Here is a 13,731-nt window from a genome sequence, read left to right as displayed (position 1 = left end):
AACTGTATGTACCTGCTTCAGTGCCTAGGCACTCAATGTTTCCTCTGTGTAGAGTGCTCTTCCTCCAGACAGCTGCAGAGTTACGTCCTTTGCTTCATTAAGTTTTCTACTGAAATGTGTTCTCATGAGTGAGGACTTCCTGCCTATCCAATATCATGTAACACCTCCACTCCCAACCCCAGCATTTTCAATTTCTCCAACTTGTTATATTTTTTTCCTCTGATGCATTTATCATCATATAAAGAATGTAAAATTACTCATTATCTAACTTCCTCCATGGAGCACTTTCTATGAGAGCAGTGTTGTGTGTTTTGTTGTCATTTTTGAATAAATAAATGAACAAAGAAAGAGGGCTGACAAGGAAGCCGAGGAGAAGTCTGGAGACACAGGAAGATAGCTCAACAGTGCAAACACGCTACAAAAAGCTTCTGTTATATTAGAAGTAAGAAGTTTCCATTGATTTTGGCAATTAAGAAACTGGTGCTGTGGCAAAATGTTTCTAAGAAATGGTACCTGGCTGAGGAGTGAGTAGTAGAAGCATTAAGCACAGACACCTCCTCAAAGAAGTTGGCTGAGAAAGGAGACAGAAGTAGACAGGAGGTGTAGCAATGTCAAGAGAGATTTGAGCATATTCTTTCCAGGCTAAGGATAAGAAGAGAAGGAAAGATGAGACTGAAATCCAGTAGGGAGAAAGGATTACTAATGGAGAATAGCCTAGAGGGCAGCCAACTCCAGACTGCGAGGGGTGAGGAGGATGTCACCCACGTTAACTAGCAAACACTCTTCTCCCACCTTTCTATCATCTACACTGACAGTGTTCTCTCCTCAGACCACTTGCCTAGACAGACTGTGGAGCACCTGTCTTCTCCAAAGAGCACTGGGGCCTGTTCAGACTCCTGTTCAGTTGGCTCCAAAGAGCACTGGGGCCTGTTCAGTTGATAGAGAATGAGTATCCACAGCTTAACTGGAGTTGGGTAAGGGAGAAAGGCACTAACTCTTCACTGAGACATTTCATTTACATTCATTTCCATGTATGGACACATACAAACATCACTTTTATTCCAAAACACCCCTGAGTGATGAAATAGTAGCCCCATTTAAAGGAAACTTGAGAAGGGGTGAGCTTTATAACTTCTCCAAGGTTACCCAGTCCCAGCCAGGTTTGTTTTTTTTTTTTTTAATTTTTTTTTTTTTCAACGTTTATTTATTTTTGGGACAGAGAGAGACATAGCATGAACGGGGGAGGGGCAGAGAGAGAGGGAGACACAGAATCGGAAACAGGCTTCAGGCTCTGAGCCATCAGCCCAGAGCCCGACGCGGGGCTCGAACTCCCGGACCCCGAGATCGTGACCTGGCTGAAGTCGGACGCTTAACCGACTGCGCCACCCAGGCGCCCCATCCCAGCCAGGTTTTTAACTGAAGTGAGCAGTCTTTCCAATATACACCATATGTCATGACTCAACAATAGGAGAAGAGACAGACCATCAAAACTAGGAAAATTAAAATGGAAGGTGTAATCTAGGTTGAGAGATTTTCAAAGAGAGAAAACAAATAATTTTCATTAACAGTAAAGTTAATTAAAATTTACAGGGGTTGGGCGCCTGGGTGGCGCAGTCGGTTAAGCGTCCGACTTCAGCCAGGTCACGATCTCGCGGTCCGTGAGTTCGAGCCCCGCGTCAGGCTCTGGGCTGATGGCTCAGAGCCTGGAGCCTGTTTCCGATTCTGTGTCTCCCTCTCTCTCTGCCCCTCCCCTGTTCATGCTCTGTCTCTCTCTGTCCCAAAAATAAATAAACGTTAAAATTTACAGGGGTAAGTTGTGCATGTCCCACCACCAGACTTTATTATAATACATAGCCAATAACAAAAAGAGAAATAAAGGGAGAAGAAATGTTTGCGTAGGAAAGGTTTACATAAAGGCTACAGTAAGGAAACTAGAAATTTTACTAAACATGACAAAAACACATTCATTGTCCAGAATAGGATTTAGTTGCTTTTCCTTTAGTTTGTTTTATCCAGGTATGAATGTCAACTGATATAATAAAAAGAGATATAAAGGACAACTCATTTCCTACAAAAATGCAAACAACTCAGTAAAGAAATAATAGTCTTTTTAACAAATAGTGGTGAAACAATTAGATTGCCATATGCCGAAAATCAACTCTACCCAAAACTTACTCAATAAAAAAAAAAAAAATTAACTCAATAGACTAAACACCTTAATACCTTGCCAAAGATAGAGATACGGCAAATAAGCATATAAAAAGATGCCCCACATAATAAGTCTTCAGCGAAATATAAATTAAAACAACAATGTAATATTAGAATGGCTGAAATACAAAACACTGACAACACCAAATTCTGTTAAGGATGTGGAAGGGCAGGAACTCTCATTCACTGAGGGTGGGAATGCAAAATGGTACACCACTTGGGAAATGTGACAATTTCTTATAAAACCAAATATACCCTTACCACATGACCCTAAAATTGTGTTCCTTTGTATTTATCCAAAGGAGTTGAAAACTATGCCCATACAGAAACCTGCACATGGACGCTTCTTGCAGCTTTATTTATAATTGCCAAAAGTTGGACACAGATGTGTCTGTCAGTAGGTGAATGGATAAACAGACTGTGGTACATCCAGATAATGAAATATTATTCAGGGCTAAAACGAGCTATCAAACTATGAAAAGACATGGAGAAAACATAAATGCGTATTAGTAAATGAAAGGACCTATCTGAAAAGGCTACATACCATATGATTCCAACTATATGACATTCAGGAAAAGGGATAACTATGGAGACAGTAAAAAGATCATAGTGGTTTCCAGGGATTAGGAGAGGGAGAAATGAATAGGCAGAGTACAGAGGATTTTTAGAGCAGTGCAACTACTCTGTGGGATGCTATAATGGTGAATATGTGTCATTATAAATTTGCCTAAACACACAGTACTTAGAACACTTAGAGTGACGGAACCCTAACATAAACCATGGACTTTGGGTTATAATGATGTGTCAATCAATGTAGGTTCAACTACAATAAATGCACCATTCTGGTGGGGAATACTGTAATGGAGGAGGCTATGCATGTGTGGGGACAGGGAGTATATGGGAAATCTCTGTACCTTCTCCTCAGTTTTGTTGTGAACCTAAAATTGCTCTAAAAAGTAAAGTCTATTTTAAAAATATAACTTCAAATAGGTGATATACTTCAATGTAAAACCTAAAACTATAAAAATTCTAGAAGGAAATCAGAAAACTTTTAGAAGACAATCTATGTGAACTTAGCTTAGGCAAAGGTTCTTAAAAAGGACACCAAAAGCACAATATATAAGAGAACAAAATCATACGCTGGACTTCATCAAAATTAAAAACCTTTTCTCTTCAAAAGTCACTGTGAAAATGAAAGTGTAAGCCAGAAACTGGGAGAAAATCTTTGCAAAACATATACTGGATGAAGGATTTTTCAAAATATATAATGAACTCTCAAAATTCAACAATTAAAAAAACAATCAACCCAATAAAAACGTGGGCAAAACACTTGAACAAACACTTCATCAAAGAAGATACAAACATAGCAAAAAATACATTAAAAGGTGCTTAACACCACTAGTCATTAGGGAAATGGTAAATTAAAATAAAAATGAAATACTGCTGATAACTAAAATTAAAAAAGACTAATCATACTAATTGTTGGGAAGGAAGTGAAGGAACTAGCATGCTTATACACTGCTGGTAGGAAAATAAAATGGTATAATCACTCTGGAAAACAGTTTGGCAGTTTCTGAAAAAGCTAAACATGTATGTCTACCATCACTCTGCCATTCTATTCCTATGTACTTACCCAAGATTAATGAAAACGTATGTCCACACAAAGATTATATGCAAATATTCACAGCAGCTTCCTTTGTAATAGCCAAAAACTGGAAACAGCCCAAATGTCCATCAATAGGTACATAATTTGTTGTATATACATATAATGGAACACTATTCATCAATGCTGCATACATCAACATGAATGCATCTCCAAATAAATAATTATTCTGAGTGAAAGAAGTCAGACCAAAAAAGAATATATTACATGTTCCATTAATTTATATTCTGGAAAATGCAAACTACTCTGCAGAGACAGAGCAAAGCTGTGCTTTGTCGGGGAGGGGATGATGGATAGGGAAGGGACTGCAAATGGGAATGGGAAATTTGGGGAGGGTGATATATATATTCACTATCTTGACCGTGGTCATGATTTCATATTTATATATGTAGGTCAAAGCTTATCAAACTGTACACTTAAATGTGTGCAGTTCATTGCATGTTACTAAGCTGTTCACCTCAGCTTAGCTCACTAAAGAGGTTTAAAAAAAAAAGAGAGAGATGGGGCACCTGGGTGACTCAGTCTGTTGAGCTTCCGACTTTGGCTCAGGACATGATCTCATGGCTCATGAGTTTAATTAAGCCCCACATCAGGCTCTCTGCATCAGCTCAGCCTAGAGCCTGCTTCAGATTCTGGGTCTCCCTCTCTCTCTCTGCCCTTTCCCTGCTCACTCTGTCTTTCTCTCTCTCAAATATAAACATTAAAAAATTTTAACATAAAAAATAAAAATTAAAAAAGAGATATAAAAGAAGGAAGTCATTATATACAAAAAGAAAATAAGGAAAATGTAGCACAAATAAACTAGTTTACTTTCCTGACATCTAATGGCATCAAGTATTAGAACTTGCTTCAGAAACGCCCAAATTTTACCTTAAATACTACAAATTATTCCCAACCTACCTTTCAATACTATATCTGCAGTAGGATTTCAGAAATTATAAATCTATTCAAATATTTTAAGCAAAAATTAGAGTGATATCTTACTTTTCTGTCCAATACCTATCCATTAAAAGCACTCTAATTTTTCCACTGTATGTGCTTCTTTCTGAAAAATAATTTAATTTTAGGTGATTTTCCAATAATAAATTTACTACAATTAAGGATAAACATGATTAACCAGAAGCCAATGACCATTAACAATCGACAAGATATATCACACACATGAATAAAAGCTGGTAGAAAAGTATTACAACTCTCCTCTTGTTACAACCTGTACTCATATCTGATTGCTTATCAAAACAAAGAGTTAAAACATATGCTAAGAAAACATTTTTCTTAATGCATAGAACTTGACAGCATTGGAGTTAATTGAAGTGAGCTTTGTGATATATTTGAATGTGACAAAAAAAAAAACCAAAACATTGCCAAAAATAAGTCTTCTAAATCCAATAGCAAGGCTGTGAAATAAATAGGTAATAGATATTGTTGGTGCTCTAAAGCTTCAGGCAACTCATTCAAGGTCACCCAAAGTAACCAGTAAGCATGTACGTATGTACGTATATATATACATACATATGCATATGTGTGTGTATATGTTATATATATATTAATATATATATATGGGGAAAAATAACTAGGACTCTCAACCATAACTTTTTTCTCCTCCATAATACTAGCTACTCATGGTGCAAATATCCTGGAGCACAGAGACCTACCTCAAAGACAAATCAAAGGGCATGCCCCTTTCTGGCCCCACGTCCAGTATTTTTATACAAGCAAATTCAGGTCTAAATAAATAAAAAGGTAAGGTAATGGGCTGAGCTAGAGAGGGCTTCACTATCTTGCCATGCCTTCCTAACTAGAAAAATAAAGAGTAGGGAAATGGAGGAACAACAAAAACAATTTCTTTGAGTGAAGCAAATGTATGGAAAGGTTATGGTTCCTTTTTATGATTTTGACTGGATGAACCACTCACTGTTCTTTTGCGAGAGCACTTAGCTTCAAGCTTGGCATATAACAGGGACTTAAAAATGCTGCTGTAATCTCCCTTACTTTCCCAATCCAAGGGCATCCAGCTTCTTGCTGACAAAAACTCAGAGTCTAGACCACTTATGAGGTATAACATTTAGGAGACACCCAGAGGTTAAATGCAAACAAATAAATCGTGAAAGAACTAGAATCAACTCCTAAATTCTCTGTATACTTTATGACCTAAAGTATAAGCTACAAAACGAAAGAGGAGTTGGATTTATACTCTAAGAGTGCAAGGGAAAATTCTAAAAAGAAACTCAAGTCCTAAGAAATAAGTCAAAAGAAATGTGGGTTATTACTTAAGAATTAGAGTAGAAACATTAATACTAAGGACATAAGCACTTTAGAACTATAGTGCATCAAACTAATAATTTGTAGAGAGCAACCACATGACAAAAATACTCAAAGCTTTAAGCCTTCCTTGGCCTTGGAAAGTCATGAGACTTTTTTGGCTAAAAGAAGGAATGCTTTAGTGAGAGAAGGAAAAAGAATTTACAAACCTCTAGGTGGCTCCAATTTTTAAATAACTACTCTGCTACCTTAACTAAATGTTCAAATGATATGTAATTATTTATGCAAGTCACATCAACAGCTGGAAAGTACTAAACATCCTTAGAACTAGAACTCTCATCTTTCTACTAGTTTTCTCTACCTTCCTTTGAAGTCTGACACTGAGTGATCAATAGCTGCTAACATATTATCCTATGACATGTGTAAAATAATATGAACTACTAAGATTTTTTTCTTTCAGTAATCCTGTGCTGATGAAAAAAAAACGTAATTACTTTAATGATGTACTTAGAAAAAGGATTATCTACAACAGAAAATCACAAGGGTAACACTAATTAAAAGGTGTCTCAATTTATTACTATGAATTTTCCACATAGCCCAAATGCATTAATTTTGCCTCGTATCTGCAAAGGCTGTTTCATATTACACATTTAACACCAGCAATGAAGGAGCACAGGAGAGCACCAGTCTGGCTTTTCTGTTATGAAAAGCAGAATGAACAGTGACATAGGAGGCAACCAAGACACAAATATAAAACTGACATTATCTTATTAATTATAACAAGAATACTTTATTGAGCACCTACTAACTGTACCAGGCACTGAGTATAGACTGGTGAATAAACCGGGTATTACTTCGACCTTGAGGCTAAGAAAGAAACATTAAGTAAATAATATATAAGTTATGATACACACAAAGAAGGCAAGATGATTGTGCTATGAGGGAGAAAATAAAGAATTTCTAAATGACATGATGCTAAGGATAGGGTCTTCTCAGAGAAGACATTTATAGAGAGGATATTTGAATCCATATCCAAGGATGACAAATTACTCAAGGAGATGGTCCTAAAATAGAAAGACCAATAGCATGAGCAAGAGCCCTGATGTGAGCCTGCTGGAGAACTGAACAATGTGGCTAGCAAGAGACGAAGATTGGGGGTGGGCAGTGGCCAAACCATGCAGGACTTTATAGGTATGTTGAAGATCTCATATTATATCTGGAGAAATAAATGTGTTTTCTTAGAGCTTTGAAGACTCTAAATAGCAAGTGACATTTTTTTTTTTTTCTTTTTAGGCTGCTGGTAGGAAAAGAGACTGGAAGGGATACAGAGTACATGCAGAAGGCAATGGGCAAAGATAATGGTGGCCTCAAGTGGAATGGAAACATAGTGGAGATTGAAAATCAGACAGGTTTGAAAGAGATTTTTCCAGAAAAGTAAATAAAGACTTTGTGACAAACTGGTTGGGGGTGGGGAGGGGAGGTGAGAACAGAAGTGAATGTTAAACTCTAGCCTTCTGGCCTGAGCCACTTGTTGGATGGAGGGGATGAAAAACACAGGAGAAACAGGCTGAAAGGTTGGGTAATCAAGAGCTCAGTTCTTGAGAAGTGTCAGATACTGTCATGTATTGACTGAGATGTACCAGACACTATGTTAGCTATTTCACTTGTCACAGCATCCCTTTTAGGAACAGTATTCCCATTTTACACAAAGCAAACTGTAGATCATGAGGTTGAAGTAGCATGGCCAAGCTAAATCAGTTCAAAGTGACAAAGTCACTTGCTACTCAAGTCTGGTTGGCTGGCTGTGGGGTAAGCATTCTTTTCACTATACACAGTTCTTGGAAACTATGTCCATACTTCCCATTTTGAAATCTACATGGGGTTGGAGCAAGCTAGCACCCAAGGTGAGTAAACAGGTGATATGTTATTTTTTAAATCCAAGTTCTCAGGGGTGCCTGGGTGACTCAGTTGGTTAAGCGTCCGACTTCAGCTCAGGTCATGATCTCACAGTCTGTGAGTTTGAGGCCCGCGTCGGGCTCTGTGCTGACAGCTCAGAGCCTGGAGCCTGCTTCGGATTCTGTGTTTCCCTCTCTCTCCCCCTCCCCTGCTCATGCTCTGTCTCTCTCTGTCTCAAAAATAAATAAGAACATTAAAAAAAAATTTTTTTTAATAAATCCAAGTTCTCAGATTTATGATGCATAATGTTTCCCTATCCCCTCTCCACTTCTCCCTGAAGAGTTTTGCAATGTTTTGAACACCCGCAAGATACCTAGGACCTTAATGGTTTACAATAAAGGAGCAAAGCCACTATGCCAGAAATCGACGATAATGAAAAGAGCAACAACACCCAGCAGTGAACAATATTTTTACTCACAAACCATACATGAATCAATATAAGACAGATCAACTGAGTAAGAAATTCTGAAAAACTATTTCTCAAAATGGCTAAACCATTCAAGTAAAAAATTAATGCAAGCCACCCAGTACAGAAGGCTACAAAAGGAAGTATTGAGATTCCCATTAAACAATCAAAAACTTAAAAGGATACAATGTTAGGCAAAAAGAAAGGATACCATAACTGTAGAATTTAAAATCTGCAATTCCCAAATATCTCAACCAAATGCCAAATTCAGTAAATGTGCATGCTAAAACATGAACATTCTTCTTTTTAACTGCTTTTCTCTGCAGCACATTGACACTTTAGCAAACTGAAATGCCTTTCCTATCTGCACAGTCTCATGATTCTCTCCCTCTCTGGGCTGATGTCCCCCTCAGCTATTGAAGCCAGAAATTAGGCTTGATTAATGAACCTAGAAAGAACTCAATGCATTACTAACAATTGTGTCTATTACTGAAAGTACCAGCTTGAGGCTCTTAAAAGGAGAGAAAATGAGGAAGGGAGAGATTTTTGAAAGGTCTTATCGCCTACATTACAAATTCTATTTTGTTAAGTCTGATCCTTCAACAGAATAATCAAATTACATTCAGTCTTCTTAAAGCTGGGTATGGTCACATGTAATTTTCATGGTTTTGGGAGATTCCCCATGGAGATAAATAAAAAGTAGCATTAATATGCCCACTAAAAGATAAACACACAAACCCCCCCCCCCAATGATAGTACTACAGTGTCCTTCTGCCAGATTCTTGTGTCCACCTGCACCTCTCCCTGCAGAGATCTAGCTGGCATTCACTACTGCCTCACCCAGGCAAAGGACGGGATGCTGAAAATCCATTAAGAAAAGCTTCCCGTTTTCTAGTCCTTCAAAACAGGATCGCCAACTGCTGACAACCCAAAGATGAAAGAAAAAAAAAAAAAAAAAAGAAAGACGGCGGGGGGCGGGGGGGGGGGAGGAGGACTACCTGAGGCCTTCTACCAGAATGAGGGGTTAATCCAATCGGCAGAAAAGCTGAGCTCTATACCTTTTTAAAGGTCCTTTCTAGTGACACAACAGATCTAACGAAGAATTGCTGAGCCACATCATACTGGAAAATTTGTAAATGTTCCTCCTCGCTGTTACCAGGCTGGAAGAATTCTTTTTAATGCAATGCTGTGATGCACTGACACAGCTAACCTGATGGGTTTCACAGCTATGAAATGTGCCCTGCATCTATTTCTCTTCTAAGTCCCTAAAGACCAGGGGCAATGCTGACCCGTAATTACATTCAATGGCTTGCTCTGCTCAAGATGCCATTTGATGCTGAAAAAGTAGTGGTTTAGCAACACCAGGCGGCTCTAGGATGCTAAAATAACAACGCCAACACTCAATTACGAACCCAGGTACTCGCTTGTAAGCTCTAGTGCCGCACAAGGAGCCACATTCAAAGCTCACGTCCCTTGAGGTTGAAGCTTATGATGCTTTCTGCTATGAACCCTCGCAAAGTTTCTAGTCTGCAAAACGGAATTACTTTTAAAGTCCCCTCGTCTGGACTCGCCTCTCCAGACGGGTTGGCGGCAAGGGGAAATAGGGACGGAGGACGGTTAAGCGTTCAAACAGAATTTTAAAACCTAAAAACCAATCCTGTTTTCAGAGGAGAAAGTAAGCGTTCACCAAACCGCCACCCGGCAAGCGAACATCCGATTTCCATTTGGAGAGAAAAATGTTAAAGAAGCCATACATACATTTCCCTGCCCAACAAAAGTGGCCTCTAAACTCCCCTGCCAAGGACACTGGGAGGAAACAGAGAAGCAGGACACAAGCTTGTACTTCTCAGAGGCGCGTGTGCGCGGCGGGCAGAACGCGCAAAGGCGAACACAACAGGGAAAAGGTGAACCGGAGGAACTGGGAGCCAGTGGCCGCAGGGTAGAACCGGCGAAGAAACCCAAGGTGCAGACGCAGGGGTGAGGGGGCGGGGAAGGGAGAGCCCGAGGCTCCAGGAGAAGGGAGGGATCCTAGACGTTGCCCAGAAATCGCAGCAGCGGAGTAAAGTTAATACTTACTCAGTTTCGCAACTGCGCCGCCCCCGCAGGCCGCCCGCCCAGGCCGGCCGGGGCGCTGAGGACGCGACGGCGTCCGAAGCTCGGCGGCCGCCCAGCTCCTGTCCCGGCCGTGCCGCCCGGCGCGCCTCCCTCCGCCGCACTCGGCGGGCCGCACGCCCCGCACCGGCTGGAGGCCCCGGCTCCCGGCGCGTCCTCTCGGCGCACCTCCCGGCCAGCGCTAGGTGAGTGTGGACGCCCCTGGCTGAGCTGCCGCGGTGTGGGAGCGCGCGGGCAGCGGCTGTGCCGCCCGCAGGAGCCGCCCCCAGCGCCGCCGCCGCTGCCGCGGGCGGTCTAGCGAGGCTCGACGAGGAGCGGGGCGGCGAGCGTTGTGCCGGACGGTGGAGTTGGCGGCCGGCTCGCTCCCGCGGCCGGTGCCTCTGGGCTGGGGGCCGGGCTGGGGGCCGGGCCGGGCTCGGGCACCCGGGCGGCTCCGCCCCTTCGCCGGGCCGCGGGTAGAGCGCGCGAGAGGAGCGGCGCGGGGGCGCCCCCCTCGGCCGGGCGCTCGGGTTACAGCCCCGGCTCTCCGGCTTCCCCGCCCGCTCCTTGCCGGTTCACTCGCGCCGTGAGAGACATTGTAACGGAACTGGGACGCCAGCGCTGCATTGTGGGAGCTTTTAAAGCGGCGGGGAGCGCGGCGCAGCCGCTCGGGCCCACCGGGCCAAGCTCACCCCGGCGCCCCTAGCTCGGCCCCGCCGCCGCTCGCCCCACCACACACCCCCGACCGCCGAGGCCTATGGACCAGAAAAGCCAGAAATGGTGAGGTGACCAGTGCCTACTGACTCTCACAGGAGCAAAATCTTCCAGAGCTCCGGGTGAGACTTGTAAAACTGCCCTCTACGGTCATGTCGGAAAGTAGGAGGCTTATTCTGCAGACGCTTAAAAAAGAAAAAAAGGAAAGAAAACAAAACAAAACCTTCCATCCTCCAAGGACTGGGTTTGAATTGCTTTTCATCTGGAGTGGCAGTGATTCAGCGACCCCCTTCTCAGCGGCAGGCAGTGACAGAGACAGGAGATGAAAAACACAGCGAATGAATCAGACGTGAGTAACCAAGTTTAGAAAGAGCTGGGCTCAGATTCAGAAAACTGCTCCCCCCCCCCCCGACCCTTAAATACAGCAAATAGTCGAGGAAGAAAACCAGTGCTTTCATCTGGAAATGCAGATATGTATGTGGTTCTCCCTATCCCACCTTTTTTTTTTTTTTTTTTTTAAATGGCACGCAATTACTCTAGCCACTGGACAAAATTCAGTCTTTGGTCCAGGCTTGTGCTCACACATGCCCACAACTCAGCAACAGCTATTAATTTGGAGGGAGATGGAGTGAAGATAATGGTCGAGATACAAGAAAACATTCCAATTATAAAATGCCCCTTTTAATTCTCCAGACAGTTTTCTTTCTTTTTTTTTTTTAAATCAAAACAAGGATATTAAATTTGAAGCACAACTTGGTACAGCTTCTCTTACCAAAGACCTGATTTGTTTTGTTTTGAGTTTGTGTTTGTAAGTCTTTTGTTTCTTCCTCTTGTTTTTTGACCTTTAGTTATTGCACAGCCCATTAGTTCCTTTGCCTTTGAGGTGAACTGAGGAGAAAGCGAGATCAGTGAGACTCAAATTTGGCTGATAAACATTTGGAGGATTTGTGGACAAGGAGAGTTCTCTAGGATTCAAATGCAAACCCTGAGGGAATTTTATTTAAGGTGATTCCTTAGGGCATGGATCCTCTTCTCAAGAGGACTTTTCCAGACTTAACGTTAACATTTCCTAAACTCTCATTCCCTTGTCAACCTTTCACTCCACTGAACAACATCAGTCACCCACCTAATTGCCAAATCTAATGGAAAAATTTAATCCGCATTTTGTTATGCCCTTTGTGGCATTTGCCAATTTTGACCTCTTCCTTCCTTGAATTTTCCTCCCCCCACCCTTTTTGTTGTTGTTGATAGTCCTCCCTTTTTGGTGGAGGTCTTGAAACACGGGTGAGTGATAGCTGGCAGAAGTGTGGCTATTGTTAAACTAGGATTCAGGATCTTACTGAAGGACATATCTTTTATCTTTCTGTAAGGGGAATGGAAGTAGAAGAAGAACCTTAATCTAGTTTCTGTTGGTCACCAGTAGCGTCCTGACCTCAATTTTATCACACATCCAGAGGTGAACAGTGGACAGGCTTATGACAACCGACTTTCACATGACTAGCATTTAAATCAGGATGAAGTTGACTGTGATAGTATAACCATGACCAATATTTAGGATAAACACTTACTAGGCTCCAGGTACATGATGAAGTATCCCCGCCTCCAAACCAGCGTGTGTCTTACTGATGGTGCCAGAGTCAAGTGAATTTATCTCTGTCCAGTCCTGAATCAACCCAGAAAAATCTCTTCTCTACCTCAACCCCATATGGTTAATACATTTTTTCTTCAGTGTAGAGTGCAATTTGTTTTAAGCTTTCTTAGCTATAATCACATCCCTGTTAAGCTTTCCTGAGATCATACCAAATGTCCTTGACAGGATTTTGTAAACAACTCTTATTTCTGGTTTCTAACATATTCCCCAAAAGTAATCTACCTAGAATCAGTGAGTATTCATGCACGTTAAGCCCTGTGACATAATCAGATTTGACTTTCAGGAAAATAATCTGAGAGGGTAGATTCAGAAAAGAGGAGAATCCCAAGAAAGATTTGTGAAGGGGGAGGGGGACACCATCTAGAGATATATTACTGTGTATTATTATTTTCCTATTGCTACTAAAAAAGTTACCACAAACTTAGTGGCTAAAATCAAGAATGTGTTATCTTGCAGTTCTGGAGGTCAGAAATTCTAAAGTCAAGGTGTGGGCTGTGTTCCATCTGGAGTCTCTAGGGGAGAATCCATTGCTTTGTTTTTTCTAGTTTGTAGATGCTATCTGATTTCCTTGGCTTGTGGCCTCTTCCTCCGTATTTAAGGCAATAGCATACATATCATCTTCAAATCTGTCTCTCTTGTGACCTCTGCTTCATGGTTAGGGGCTATCTTTTTCTCTAAGGTAGGCAAAGAAAATAGGAATTGATGTAGATACATTTCTAGCCATATATGTTACAAATTGAATTGAACCGGATTATTTGTAGGAAGAGATGAGTGTTTTAA

At 41.4% G+C, this 13,731-nt stretch overlaps 1 protein-coding gene across 21 annotated transcripts in view; it reads left to right on the top strand.

The window, feature by feature from the left end:
* Positions 1-11,150: 11,150 nt before the first annotated feature.
* LMNTD1 (lamin tail domain containing 1) overlaps positions 11,151-13,731 on the top strand; it is a 533,991-nt gene continuing 531,410 nt past the window's right edge. For all 21 annotated transcript variants that reach the window (XM_045061565.1, XM_023256865.2, XM_045061574.1 and 18 more), the window contains exon 1: positions 11,151-11,649. The gene's annotated coding sequence lies outside the window, so the exon portion shown is untranslated. The remainder of the gene's footprint in view (positions 11,650-13,731) is intronic.

Source organism: Felis catus, chromosome B4, assembly GCF_018350175.1.
Source record: "Felis catus isolate Fca126 chromosome B4, F.catus_Fca126_mat1.0, whole genome shotgun sequence".
Classification (NCBI taxonomy): domain Eukaryota; kingdom Metazoa; phylum Chordata; class Mammalia; order Carnivora; family Felidae; genus Felis; species Felis catus.
The sequence above is the reverse complement of the archived record's forward strand: the minus strand, read 5'-3'. Positions and strand labels throughout refer to the sequence as shown.